Source organism: Arachis stenosperma, chromosome 10, assembly GCF_014773155.1.
Source record: "Arachis stenosperma cultivar V10309 chromosome 10, arast.V10309.gnm1.PFL2, whole genome shotgun sequence".
NCBI lineage: Eukaryota > Viridiplantae > Streptophyta > Magnoliopsida > Fabales > Fabaceae > Arachis > Arachis stenosperma.
In genome coordinates this window covers 24,169,895-24,183,912 of record NC_080386.1, presented here as the reverse complement: position 1 = coordinate 24,183,912, position 14,018 = coordinate 24,169,895, and the positions used below count along the sequence as shown (strand labels likewise).

The 14,018-nt window shown below is 40.4% G+C and overlaps 1 non-coding gene across 1 annotated transcript; it reads right to left on the bottom strand.

Annotated features, from left to right (window-relative positions):
• Positions 1-1,788: 1,788 nt before the first annotated feature.
• On the bottom strand, positions 1,789-1,892 carry LOC130958719 (small nucleolar RNA R71). Its single transcript, XR_009077826.1, has one exon. It is a non-coding gene; the product is annotated as a small nucleolar RNA R71 (small nucleolar RNA).
• Positions 1,893-14,018: the final 12,126 nt, after the last annotated feature.

The window sequence follows — 14,018 nt, the reverse complement described above, 5'->3', positions numbered from 1 at the left end:
TCATTTTGCTATTTTTTCATACTTTGTAATTGAATTCAGAGCTATGACTCACTAAACCCCCTTCATTGGGTTAGGGAGCTCTATTGTAATTCAATGAATCAATAATAGTTTTATCTTCTTCTTCAATCTTTTCTCTTGAATTTTGTTAGAAAGCTTCTCGATCTAATTCCATTGGGTAGTTGTCTTGGGAAAGAAACTACCCATAATTGGAATCCTTCGGAACCTTGGGAAAGGAATGATGGATTCATGCTAGAGAAGCTTTCTCACAGTGAATTGGATTGGGGTTTGGATGGATATTGTGACATGTAATCCTACCAAATTGTGGTTCATGAAACTGTGTGGTATAATCAGTGATCAAGCATCATCTCTTCTTATGAACATTTAAACCAAGGGATTGGGAATTTGTTTGTTTTTAGAGAGAATTGGTGAACCAAGGAATTGGGATCCAATCATATAAGATTGCCAAGCAAGATTCAATGAATGCATTGGTTGAGGAAGAGATGAAAATGTTTTGATTCGGAGATTTCAATATCTCCTGACCCCAATGAACCCCTCTTTCTGATCTACACTTTCTATTTACATTTTGCAAATTTCAATTCATGCAATCACCCCAATTCCCTTTTAATTTCAGCAATTTACTTTCTCGCACCTTAATTCTCGCAATTTAAGTTTATGCAATTTCAATTCCTTGCAATTTACGTTTCATGCCACATTTACTTTATGCAATTCTCATCTAAATCTTGATTCCGCTCAACTAGAACATACTTCTAATCCGAATTGCTCACTCAACCAATCCTTGTGGGATTCGACCTCACTCTATTGTGAGTTTTTACTTGACGATAACCGGTGCACTTGCCGGAAGGAATTTTGCCGATCGTGCAATTTCCTTAATCGTAGCATAACAAGATTATGCGCATCAAGTTTATGGCGCCGTTGCCGGGGATTGGTTTTCGATTGACAATTCTCAAATTGGAAGTTAACTAGATTGAGCATTTTTCTTGTTTTGTTAATTTAGTTCTAGTTGCTTGTTGAACTTTTAATTTCTGCACTCTGTTACTTGCTTTTTCTTTCTTATGCCTTTCAATTCAAACAACTAACTCACTGACCCACTAACTATTTGAATTAATTCCTCAACTGCTCTAACCATACTCTTCCATTAACCAAGAGTGTTCCACTTGTTTGCTGCTTGTGGTGTGTTCGTGTATGACAGGTAGGAGAGGAGAAATATCAACTCCTCTATATACCGAACCAGAGAGGACCCTTCATAGACTTAGAAGGGAAGCAAGAGGGAAGAGAGTACTGGGAGAAGAAGAATCTGAAGGAGAATCTGAGGACAACTTTGAGGAAGCTCTAGATCTCAACATGGATAGAGAATTTCACAACCATGAGAGGGCTGATGGAAACAATGCCATTCCTGAGAGGAGGGTTCCTGGTTCATACATAAACCCAACCTCTGGGAATTGTGGAAGCAGCATTCAGAAACCACCCATTCAGGCTAATAATTTTGAACTCAAACCACAGTTAATATCACTGGTGGAGAACCATTGTTCATTTGGTGGGAGTGTTAATGAAGACCCAAACCAACATCTCACAAAATTTCTGAGAATTTGCGACACTGTGAAGTCCAATGGAGTCCAGGAAGATGCCTATAAACTGCTCTTGTTTCCATTTTCACTTAGGGACAAGGCAGCTAAGTGGCTGGAATCATTCCCAAGGGACAGCCTAACAACCTGGGATGAGGTGGAGAGCAAGTTTCTGGCACGTTTCTACCCCCCACAAAAGGTCAATAGGCTTCGATCTGAGGTTCAAACTTTTAGACAACAAGATGGTGAGACGCTCTACGAGGCATGGGAGAGGTTCAAAGAATTGACAAGGAAATGTCCACCAAACATGTTCCCTGACTGGGTGCAATTGCATATTTTCTATGATGGACTTTCTTATGAATCAAGGAAGGCTGTAGACCATTCATCAGGAGGTTCATTGAACAGGAAAAAGACGGTGGAAGAAGCCATTGAAGTGATTGAGACAGTGGCTGAGAATGAGTACTACTATGCTTCAGAGAGACACAACACTAAGGGAGTCATGGAGCTGAACCATGTTGATACAATTCTAGCCCAAAACAAGGTGTTTGCCAAGCAACTAGCAGAACTCACCAGGAAATTAGACACAAAGCAAGTGGCTGCAATTCACACACAGGATCAAGAGGAAGTAAGCATTGAAGGAGGTGATTGGGAAGAGGCCAACTATGTGGGAAACCAACAAAAGCAATCATATGATCCACACTCCAACACTTACAACCCAGGTTGGAAAAACCACCCAAACTTTGGGTGGGAAAACCAGCAAACCCAACCACAAAACCACAAACCTTACAACCACAACCAACATAACAATTCCACATACCAAAACCCCAACCAAAGATCATACCAAGCCACACAAAACACTTACTCCCAACCACCATATCATGGCCAAAATAACCAACCTGCCCAATCTAATCCGAACCAACAATTTCAAGATCAATTAAATAGGATAGAAAGAATGCTTACAACCATGAGTCAAGACATAACCGAATTGAAAGCCTTTAAGGAAGAAGTAAATTCCAACTTGCTAAACCAAGGAGCTGCCATCCAGAAGCTAGAAAATCAAATTGAGTACTTGTCTAAGCAAACTCCTGGACCAAGCGTTTCTCATACTACCAAGGCTATTGCAAGGGAAGAATGTAAGGCCATAACCCTCAGAAGTGGAAAGAAGCTAAAGGAGATCTCAAAGGAAACCACAGAGGATGAAGCAAAGGAAAATGTGAGAGACAAGGAACAGGAACAATCTTTTACACCGTCTGCAACAAAAGAAAAAGAAAAAGAGGTCCTGAAGCCTTATACACCCAAAGCACCATATCCTCAACGTTTGATGAAAAGTGAAAAGGATGGCCAATTCTCCAGATTCTTGGAGATTTTCAAGAAGCTTCAAATCAACATTCCGTTTGCTGAGGCAATAGAGCAAATGCCACTCTATGCAAAATTCTTAAAGGAATTAATGACCAAGAAGAGAAGCTGGAGAAATGAAGAAACGGTGTTGTTGACTGAAGAATGCAGTGCCATCATTCAACACAAATTGCCTCAGAAATTGAAGGATCCAGGCAGTTTCCAAATTCCCTGCATCATAGGAGAAGTCATGGTGGAGAAGGCCTTGTGTGACTTAGGGGCCAGTATCAATTTGATGTCTCTAACAATGATGAGAAGAATGAAGATTGAGGAAGCCAAACCAACAAGAATGGCCCTCCAATTGGCAGATCGAACCTTTAAATTCCCTCATGGGATAGTTGAGGATTTGTTGGTGAAAGTGGGAGATTTTATATTTCCTGCTGATTTTGTGGTGTTAGATATGGAGGAAGAAGCCAAAGCTTCAATCATTCTGGGAAGACCCTTCCTGGCTACTGCTGGAGCCATCATAGATGTCCAAAAGGGTGAACTCACTCTTAGATTACATGATGAGAAATTGGTGTTTAACGTATTCAAGGCAATGAGTTATCAATCAGAATCACTAAAGGAATGCATGAGGGTGGATGTAGTGGACATTGCAATACAAGAAACCTTTGAGGAAACAACAAAGGAAGTGACAGAGGAGGAGTTCACAAAGGATATTGAAGTTAGTGACATCAAGGCTGCTGAGACAACCATGCCGAGCATGCCAGAGAGAGTGAAAGAAGAGAAGGAAGCACCAAAACCTGAGCTAAAAGCATTACCCCCTAATCTCAAGTATGCATACTTGGGTAGTGATGAGAGCTATCCTGTTATCATTAGCTCTGCCCTGAGCCAAGAACAGGAAGAAGAATTGATCAAGGTGCTACAAACTCATCAAGATGCCATTGGATGGACCCTAGCTGATTTGAAGGGGATAAGTTCATCCATATGCATGCATAAAATCTTGTTAGAAGAGGATGCTAGACCCTCCATTCAAGCTCAGAGAAGATTGAATCCCGTCATGAAAGAAGTGGTACAAAAGGAAGTCATGAAGTTATGGCAGGCAGGGGTAATCTACCCCATTTCGGATAGCCCATGGGTTAGTCCCATCCATGTAGTTCCCAAGAAAGGTGGCATAACTGTGGTACCAAATGAGAGGAACGAACTCATACCCACAAGAACTGTCACTGGGTGGAGGATGTGCATAGACTACAGGAAGCTCAATGAAGCCACCAGAAAAGATCATTTCCCACTCCCATTTATGGATCAGATGCTTGAAAGACTTGCAGGACATGCTTACTACTGCTTTCTGGATGGATACTCAGGCTATAATCAGATAGTAGTTGATCCAAGAGATCAAGAGAAAACATCATTTGTTTGTCCATATGGAGTATTTGCGTATAGACGCATGCCCTTTGGATTGTGCAATGCACCTGCAACTTTCCAAAGGTGCATGCTGTCCATCTTTTCGGACATGATCGAAAAGTTTATTGAAGTTTTCATGGATGATTTTTCTGTGTTTGGAAATTCTTTTCCTAGCTGCCTACACCACCTTGCCTTGGTGCTTAAGAGATGCCAAGAGACCAACCTAGTACTAAACTGGGAAAAGTGTCATTTCATGGTCACAGAAGGAATAGTCCTTGGCCATAAAGTGTCCAATAGAGGCATTGAGGTGGACAGAGCTAAGGTGGAACTCATTGAAAAACTACCTCCACCAAGTAATGTCAAGGCAGTTAGGAGTTTTTTGGGACACGCTGGCTTTTACAGAAGGTTTATTAGAGACTTTTCTAAAATAGCTAAACCTTTGAGTAACTTACTTGTCTCTGATACACCCTTTGTATTTGATAAAAATTGCATGTTAGCATATGAACTTTTGAAGCAAAAACTTTCCTCTGCACCTATCATTGCCCCACCTGATTGGAACCTACCTTTTGAACTGATGTGTGATGCATCAGACCTTGCTATTGGGGCAGTGTTAGGACAAAGGAAAAACAATTTGGTACATGTGATTTATTATGCCAGTAAGGTCTTGAATGATAACCAAAGGAATTACACAACCACTGAAAAAGAACTCTTGGCAATAGTCTTTGCATTTGACAAATTTAGATCCTATCTCATTGGATCTAAAGTCATTGTTTTCACTGATCATTCAGCTTTAAAATACTTACTTGCTAAACAAGAATCCAAACCAAGACTTATTAGATGGGTTCTTTTATTGCAGGAATTTGACATTGAAATCAAAGACAAGAAGGGTGTAGAAAACAAGGTGGCAGACCATTTATCAAGGATACCATGTGAAGAAGGAAGCACACAAAGCACACATATAAATGAATGCTTTCCTGATGAACAACTCATGATAATTCACAAAGCACCCTGGTTTGCAGACATAGCAAACTTCAAAGCCACTGGGAGTTTGCCGTTGGAATTTAACAAGCATCAAAGGAAGAAATTGGTAAATGATGCCAAATACTTCATCTGGGACGAACCATACTTGTTCAAAAAATGTTCTGATGGCCTACTCAGAAGATGCATATCAGAGGAAGAAGGAAGGGAAGTTTTATGGGACTGCCATGGTTCCACTTATGGAGGACATTTTGTAGGAGAAAGAACAGCAGCTAAGGTGTTGCAGTGTGGATTTTATTGGCCCACTATCTTCAAAGATGCAAAGGAACTAGTGAAGCACTGCCATGAGTGCCAGAAAGCGGGGAACCTACCAAGAAGAAATGAAATGCCACAACAATTCATTCTGGAACTTGAATTGTTTGATGTATGGGGGATAGATTTTATGGGACCCTTCCCCACCTCATACTCAAATAATTACATTCTTGTAGCAGTAGACTATGTCTCCAAGTGGGTTGAAGCAATAGCAACTCCAACCAATGATAATAAGGTAGTCATGAACTTCCTCAGAAAACACATTTTTTGCCGTTTTGGGGTTCCAAGAGCAATCATCAGTGATGGAGGAAGCCACTTCTGTAACAAACCATTAGAGGCATTGCTTCTAAAATATGGAGTCAAACACAAGGTAGCCACACCATACCATCCACAGACAAGTGGGCAAGCCGAAATATCTAATAGGGAACTCAAAAGAATCCTGGAAAAGACTGTGGGAACTTCAAGGAAGGACTGGTCGATTAAGCTAGATGATGCTCTTTGGGCATATAGGACAGCTTTCAAAACACCAATTGGAATGTCTCCTTACCAACTAGTATATGGAAAAGCCTGCCATTTACCATTGGAGTTGGAGCACAAGGCATTCTGGGCCTTGAAACTCTTGAACTTAGACAGCAAAGCTGCTGGAGAAAGAAGGATGTTGCAAATTCAAGAGTTGGAAGAATTCAGAGCTGAAGCTTATGAGAATGCCAAAATTTACAAAGAAAGAGCAAAGAAGAAGCATGACAGCAACATAGCCCCAAGAAAATTTGAAGAGGGACAAAAAGTATTGCTCTACAATTCTAGGCTGAAGCTATTTCCAGGGAAGCTAAAATCAAGGTGGTCTGGACCATTCCTTGTCACCAAGGTCTCCCAATATGGACAAGTAGAAATCATGGAAGAAAAGTCACAACGAACCTTCACTGTGAATGGTCAAAGACTCAAACATTACTTGGGAGATGTGGAGGAGAAGGACAAGGTTAAATATCACCTCAACTGAGGGACAACCGTCAAGCTAGTGACGTTAAAGAAGCGCTTGTTGGGAGGCAACCCAACCTGAGGTAATACTCTTTTGCTGTTTCTTTTATTTGTTTCAATAAAAAGGTGAAGTAGTTTCTATGCATTGCAAAGAATTAAGTTTGGTGTTTCACACCAAACAATGAATTTGTGGATCAATAATTCAAAGGGGAATGTGTGACTCTAAGTTTGGTGTTCCACCATACAGATTAACTGAACACAACAACCTTTGAATTATATGAAAGGAACAACCATTCTAAGCAATCACATAAATGCTTAAAATCCTTAGCAGCAACTTCATTCCAAGGAGAATTCAAGGATTCAAAGAGCAGAGGAGTAAGTAGGAGACTAAGTTTGGTGTTCACACACCAACTTAAGACTCAGACACTTGCCCATATATAGTGAGCTAACCATTCAAGTGCTTGAGAAACAAGCAACTTCGTCACTCTTTGCAGGAAAGGAAACAAGGATCTTAGAAAGAACATGATGCAATAACTAGTAGAAGAAGGAGAAATCAAATTGTTTCCTGGCAACAAAGAGAAAACAAGAAATTTCACAAGGTGGCGTTGTTCCTTGACCTTTCTTTAAAAGGCAAACAAAAGCATGCTTGTTCTGGTTTAAACTGAAATTGTTGAATCTTTCTGGAATGTGAAGTTTTTAGTACGTTTGCTGGTTTACTGCTTTGAATAAAGTGAATGCCTAGATGTTTGGATATAACTCCACCTTCTTAAACAAATGCTTGCCCTGCTTGTTCTGTTTCCAAAAATTAAAAAGAAAAATTTGAACAAAAGTAACTTGGCTCAATTAGTGACAAATCAAGTAGAATTAAGTGGTGGTATGCATGCTTGATTGTTTAGTTAGCTCACTGAAAATTGAATGTAGAATTATCATTTTTTGTGTAGAAGTTGAATACTGTCTATGGATCTTGATGAATAAATGTCTTTGGCCATGAAAAAGAAAGAAAAAGAAGAAGAAAAGCCACTGAAAAAGGGCAATCAAAAAGCAAAAGAATTAAGAAAATAAAGCTAGGCACCAAGGGTTTGAACTTTTGAGACATATGCCTGTGGTGTTTATGTACTAGGATCTGCTTGGATGAATAGGTTCTGTAGAGTGTTTCAACACTTGGTAACTTGGGTTAACTAACCCGGGATTATCAACCAAAAGTCCATTATCAAGAGCAACCTAGCTACAAAACATTTAGTTACACAAAGAGGTGCTGGGCACCAATGTCTCAAAAAGAAATGTGAACTAAAATGCCTGTAGTGGATATGTGTACTGCACTGATAAGAAAAAGAAAATGCCAAAGGCTTATGCAACACATGACACTGAGCAAACAAGGAGCAAAGGAGCTCTAAGAAAAAGAAAAACAAAGAAAGAAAAAGTGCCAAGGACATAAGAATAATAAGAGGCCATAGCAGTGTTTGATGGATGCAATAAAAAAGTGATAATCCTACCTGATAAGAATGAAAAAGTGATGCTGCAACTTTCTGCATAAAACCCCTCTGATGAACTTCAAATGCTTGCTAATATAGCCAATGTAATTGCTTTTTGTTTCATACTTTCGTCTCAAATAACTCAGGACTTGCTTAGGGACAAGCAAGTATTAAGTTTGGTGTTGTGATGCCAAGGCATCTTAGGCTAGTTTCACTAGCATTTTTCTGTTAGTTTTAGTTGTTTTATGCATTTTCTTGAGCTTAAAGTAACCAAGAATGGTTAAATGAACAACAAAGCAATGAACCATCCAAACAAGTGTAATTTTGATGCAAATTCCATGAGTTTTTAGTTATATTACTTGAATGCTATGAATGGAAGACTTCTCATGAAATTTTGCAAGACTTTGATGCAATTATGTGGATGATTTCAGGGAAGAAGAGGCTAGGCAAGGAAGCAACAAAATCAATAAAGGAAGCTTGAAGATCACATGTGGAGAATCTGAAAGTGGCGTTTAACCTCCAGTTTAACCTTAAACTGGAAGTTAAACGCCAGAATAGGAAATGCATCAAAGCTGAAAGTGGCGTTTAACCTTCAGTTTAAGGTTAAACTGAAGGTTAAACGCCAGAATCATGAAAGCTGAGAAAAGAGGAAACTGGCGTTTAACCTCCAGTTTAACCTTGAACTGAAGGTTAAACGCCAGAATGAGAATGGCACCAAGGGAGCATTTCCACGTTTAACCTCCAGTTTAACCTTAAACTGGAGGTTAAACGTGTTCGAACCACATTATGCACCAGGAAGCCATTTCCACGTTTAAGCTCCAGTTTGACCTCAAACTGGAGCTTAAACGTGTTCGACCCATTCACACTCCTGGGCTACCTTCTTCATTCCCACGTTTAAGCTCCAGTTTAAGGTTAAACTGGAGCTTAAACGTGTTCGGCGTTTTTGCTCCTCCAGGGTTGCCTTCTCATTTCCACGTTTAAGCTCCAGTTTGGCCTCAAACTGGAGCTTAAACGTGTTCGACCAGAATTGCCTCCAGGGGTTGCAATCTTCATTTCCACGTTTAAGCTTCAGTTTAACCTTAAACTGAAGCTTAAACGTGTTCGATTAATTACCCTCCTGGGTTGCTTTCTTCCAATTCCACGTTTAAGTTTCAGTTTAACCTTAAACTGAAACTTAAACTTCAACTTAAACGCCACCTTTTGAAAGGGTTTCTGGGCCAAATATATTAAAGTTTAAGTTAGCATTTGAGCACAAATATTAACTCAAACGTATTATGGTATGAAACCCAATTGAATATCATGGTTTATGGGATTGGGCCGGAAGAATTGATGAGTCTGGAACTTCAATTTGTTGAGTCTTGTGTCATTACTTGTTTATCACTAAAATTGCTCAATGAATGTTACAGAATTGGATCACAGCCTCATCAGGATTATGGATCATAAACCCAAAGCAAAAGGAATTCAAGAAAAAGCCTCAAAGCCCAAGAAACTCAACAGAAGCTCAATTTAGAAAGTGTATAAATAGGATAGAATTGAAGTTAGTTGACACTTTTTGACACTTTGGAACTTTTGATCATTTTGCTATTTTTTCATACTTTGTAATTGAATTCAGAGCTATGACTCACTAAACCCCCTTCATTGGGTTAGGGAGCTCTATTGTAATTCAATGAATCAATAATAGTTTTATCTTCTTCTTCAATCTTTTCTCTTGAATTTTGTTAGAAAGCTTCTCGATCTAATTCCATTGGGTAGTTGTCTTGGGAAAGAAACTACCCATAATTGGAATCCTTCGGAACCTTGGGAAAGGAATGATGGATTCATGCTAGAGAAGCTTTCTCACAGTGAATTGGATTGGGGTTTGGATGGATATTGTGACATGTAATCCTACCAAATTGTGGTTCATGAAACTGTGTGGTATAATCAGTGATCAAGCATCATCTCTTCTTATGAACATTTAAACCAAGGGATTGGGAATTTGTTTGTTTTTAGAGAGAATTGGTGAACCAAGGAATTGGGATCCAATCATATAAGATTGCCAAGCAAGATTCAATGAATGCATTGGTTGAGGAAGAGATGAAAATGTTTTGATTCGGAGATTTCAATATCTCCTGACCCCAATGAACCCCTCTTTCTGATCTACACTTTCTATTTACATTTTGCAAATTTCAATTCATGCAATCACCCCAATTCCCTTTTAATTTCAGCAATTTACTTTCTCGCACCTTAATTCTCGCAATTTAAGTTTATGCAATTTCAATTCCTTGCAATTTACGTTTCCTGCCACATTTACTTTATGCAATTCTCATCTAAATCTTGATTCCGCTCAACTAGAACATACTTCTAATCCGAATTGCTCACTCAACCAATCCTTGTGGGATTCGACCTCACTCTATTGTGAGTTTTTACTTGACGATAACCGGTGCACTTGCCGGAAGGAATTTTGCCGATCGTGCAATTTCCTTAATCGTAGCATAACAAGATTATGCGCATCACATATGCACTGTTTAAGTATACATTCAGAAAACAAAAGTATTGCCACCACATCAAAATAATTAATCTGTTATAAAATTCAGAATTCATGCAATTCTTCTCTTTTTCAATTAAGAACATTTTTCATTCAAGAAAGGTGATGGATTCATAGGACATTCATAACTTTAAGGCATAGACACTAAGACACTAATGATCACAAGACACAAACATAGGTAAACATAAGCATAATTTTCGAAAAACAGGAAAATAAGGAACAAGGAGATTAAAGAACGGGTCCACCTTAGTGATGGCGGCTTGTTCTTCCTCTTGAAGATTTTATGGAGTGCTTGAGCTCCTCAATGTCTCTTCCTTGCCTTTTTTGCTCCTCTCTCATGATTCTTTGATCTTCTCTAATTTCATGGAGGAGGATGGAATGTTCTTGGTACTCCACCCTTAGTTGTCCCATGTTGGAACTCAATTCTCCTAGGGAGGTGTTGATTTGCTCCCAATAGTTTTGTGGAGGAAAGTGCATCCCTTGAGGTATCTCAGGGATTTCATGATGAGTGGAATCTCTTGTTTGCTCCATCCTTTTCTTAGTGGTGGGCTTGTCCTCATCAATGGGGATGTCTCCCTTTATGTCAACTCCAACTGAATAACAGAGGTGACAAATGAGATGAGGAAAGGCTAACCTTGCCAAGGTAGAGGATTTGTCTGCCACCTTATAAAGTTCTTGGGCTATAACCTCATGAACTTCTACTTCTTCTCCAATCATGATACTATGGATCATGATGGCCCGGTCTATAGTAACTTCGGACCGGTTGCTAGTGGGAATGATTGAGCGTTGGATAAACTCCAACCATCCCCTAGCCACGGGTTTGAGGTCATGCCTTCTCAGTTGAACCGGCTTCCCTCTTGAATCTCTCTTCCATTGGGCGCCCTCTTCACAAATGTCTATGAGGACTTGGTCCAACCTTTGATCAAAGTTCGCCCTTCTAGTGTAAGGGTGTTCATCTCCTTGCATCATGGGCAAGTTGAATGCCAACCTTACATTTTCTGGACTAAATCTAAGCATTTCTCCCGAACCATTGTAAGCCAATTCTTTGGGTCCGGGTTCACACTTTGATCATGGTTCTGGTGATCCATGCATTGGCATAGAACTCTTGAACCATTAAGATTCCGACTTGTTGAATGGGGTTGGTAAGAACTTCCCAACCTCTTCTTCGGATCTCATGTCGGATCTCTGGATATTCACTCTTTTTGAGTTTGAAAGGGACCTCAGGGATCATCTTCTTCAAGGCCATAACTTCATAGAAGTGGTCTTGATGCACCCTTGAGATGAATCTCTCCATCTCTCATGACTCGGAGGTGGAAGCTTTTGCCTTTCCTTTCCTCTTTCTAGAGGTTTCTCCGGCCTTGGATGCCATAAATGGTTATGGAAAAACAAAAAGCAATGCTTTTACCACACCAAACTTAAAAGGTTTGCTCGTCCTCGAGCAAAAGAAGAAAGAAGAGAGTAGAAGAAGAAGAAATAGAGGAGATGGAGATGGCTTTGTGGTTCGGCCAAAGGGGAAGAAGTAGTGTTTAGGTTGTGTGAAAATGAAGGAGTGAAGATGGGTTTATATAGGGGTGAAGAGAGGGGTAGGGTTCGGTTATGAATGGGTGGGTTTGGGAGGGAAAGTAGTTTGAATTTGAATGGTGAGGTAGGTGGGGTTTTATGAAGGATGGATGTGAGTGGTGAAGAGAAAGATGGGATTTGATAGGTGAAGGGTTTTTGGGGAAGAGGTGTTGAGGTGATTGGTGAAAGGGTGAAGAAGAGAGAGAGTGGTGGGATGGGTGGGGATCCTGTGGGGTCCACAGATCCTGAGGTGTCAAGGAAAATTCATCCCTGCACCATATGGCGAGCAAAAATGCTCTTCATGCCAATTCTGGCGTTAAACGCTGGGCTGGTGCCCATTTCTGGCGTTTAATGCCAACTTCTTGCCTTTTCCTAGCGTTTAACGCCAGTCTGGTGCCCCCTTTCTGGCGTTAAACGCCCAGAATGGTGCCAGACTGGGCATTAAGCGTCCATTTGCTGCCCTTACTGGCGTTTAAACGCCAGCAGGTTCTTCCTCCAGGGTGTGCTATTTTTCTTTCTATTTTTCATTCTGTTTTTGCTTTTTCAATTGATTTTGTGACTTCTCATGATCATCAACCTACAGAAAACATAAAATAACAAAGAAAAATAGATAATTATAACATTGGGTTGCCTCCCAACAAGCGCTTCTTTAATGTCAGTAGCTTGACAGTGGGCTCTCATGGAGCCTTACAGATACTCAGAGCAATGTTAGAACCTCCCAACACCAAACTTAGAGTTTGAATGTGGGGGTTCAACACCAAACTTAGAAGTTGGTTGTGGCCTCCCAACACCAAACTTAGAGTTTGACTGTGGGGGCTCTGTTTGACTCTGTTTTGAGAGAAGCTCTTCATGCTTCCTCTCCATGGTGACAGAGGGATATCCTTGAGCCTTAAACACAAAGGATTCTTCATTCACTCGAATGATCAATTCTCGTCTGTCCACATCAATCACAGCCTTTGCTGTGGCTAGGAAGGGTTTGCCAAGGATGATGGATTCATCCATGCACTTCCCAGTCTCTAGGACTATGAAATCAACAGGGATGCAATGGTTTTCAACTTTCACCAAAACATCCTCTACAAGTCCATAAGCTTGTTTTCTTGAGTTATCTGCCATCTCTAGTGAGATTCTTGCAGCTTGTACCTCAAAGATCCCTAGCTTCTCCATTACAGAGAGAGGCATGAGGTTTACACTTGACCCTAAGTCACACAGAGCCTTCTTAAAGGTCATGGTGCCTATGGTACAAGGTATTGAAAACTTCCCAGGATCTTGTCTCTTTTGAGGTAATCTCTGCCTAGACAAGTCATCCAGTTCTTTGGTGAGCAAAGGAGGTTCGTTCTCCCAAGTCTCATTACCAAATAACTTGTCATTTAGCTTCATGATTGCTCCAAGGTATTTAGCAACTTGCTCTTCAGTGAAATACTCATCCTCTTCAGAGGAAGAATACTCATCAGAGCTCATGAATGGCAGAAGTAAATCCATTGGAATCTCTATGGTCTTAGTGTGAGCCTCAGATTCCCATGGTTCCTCATTAGGGAACTCATTGGAGGCCATTGGACATCCATTGAGGTATTCCTCATTGGCGTTCATAGCCTCTTCCTCCTCTCCAAGTTCGGCCATGTTGATGGCCTTACACTCTCCTTTTGGATTCTCTTCTGTATTGCTTGGAAGAGTACTAGGAGGGAGTTCAGTAATTTTCTTGCTCAGCTGTCCCACTTGTACCTCCAAGTTTCTAATGGAGGACCTTGTTTCAGTAATGAAACTTTGAGTGGTTTTGATTAGATCAGAGACCATGGTTGCTAAGTCAGAGTGGCTCTGCTTAGAACTCTCTGTCTGTTGCTGAGAAGATGATGGAAAAGGCTTGCCATTGCTAAACCT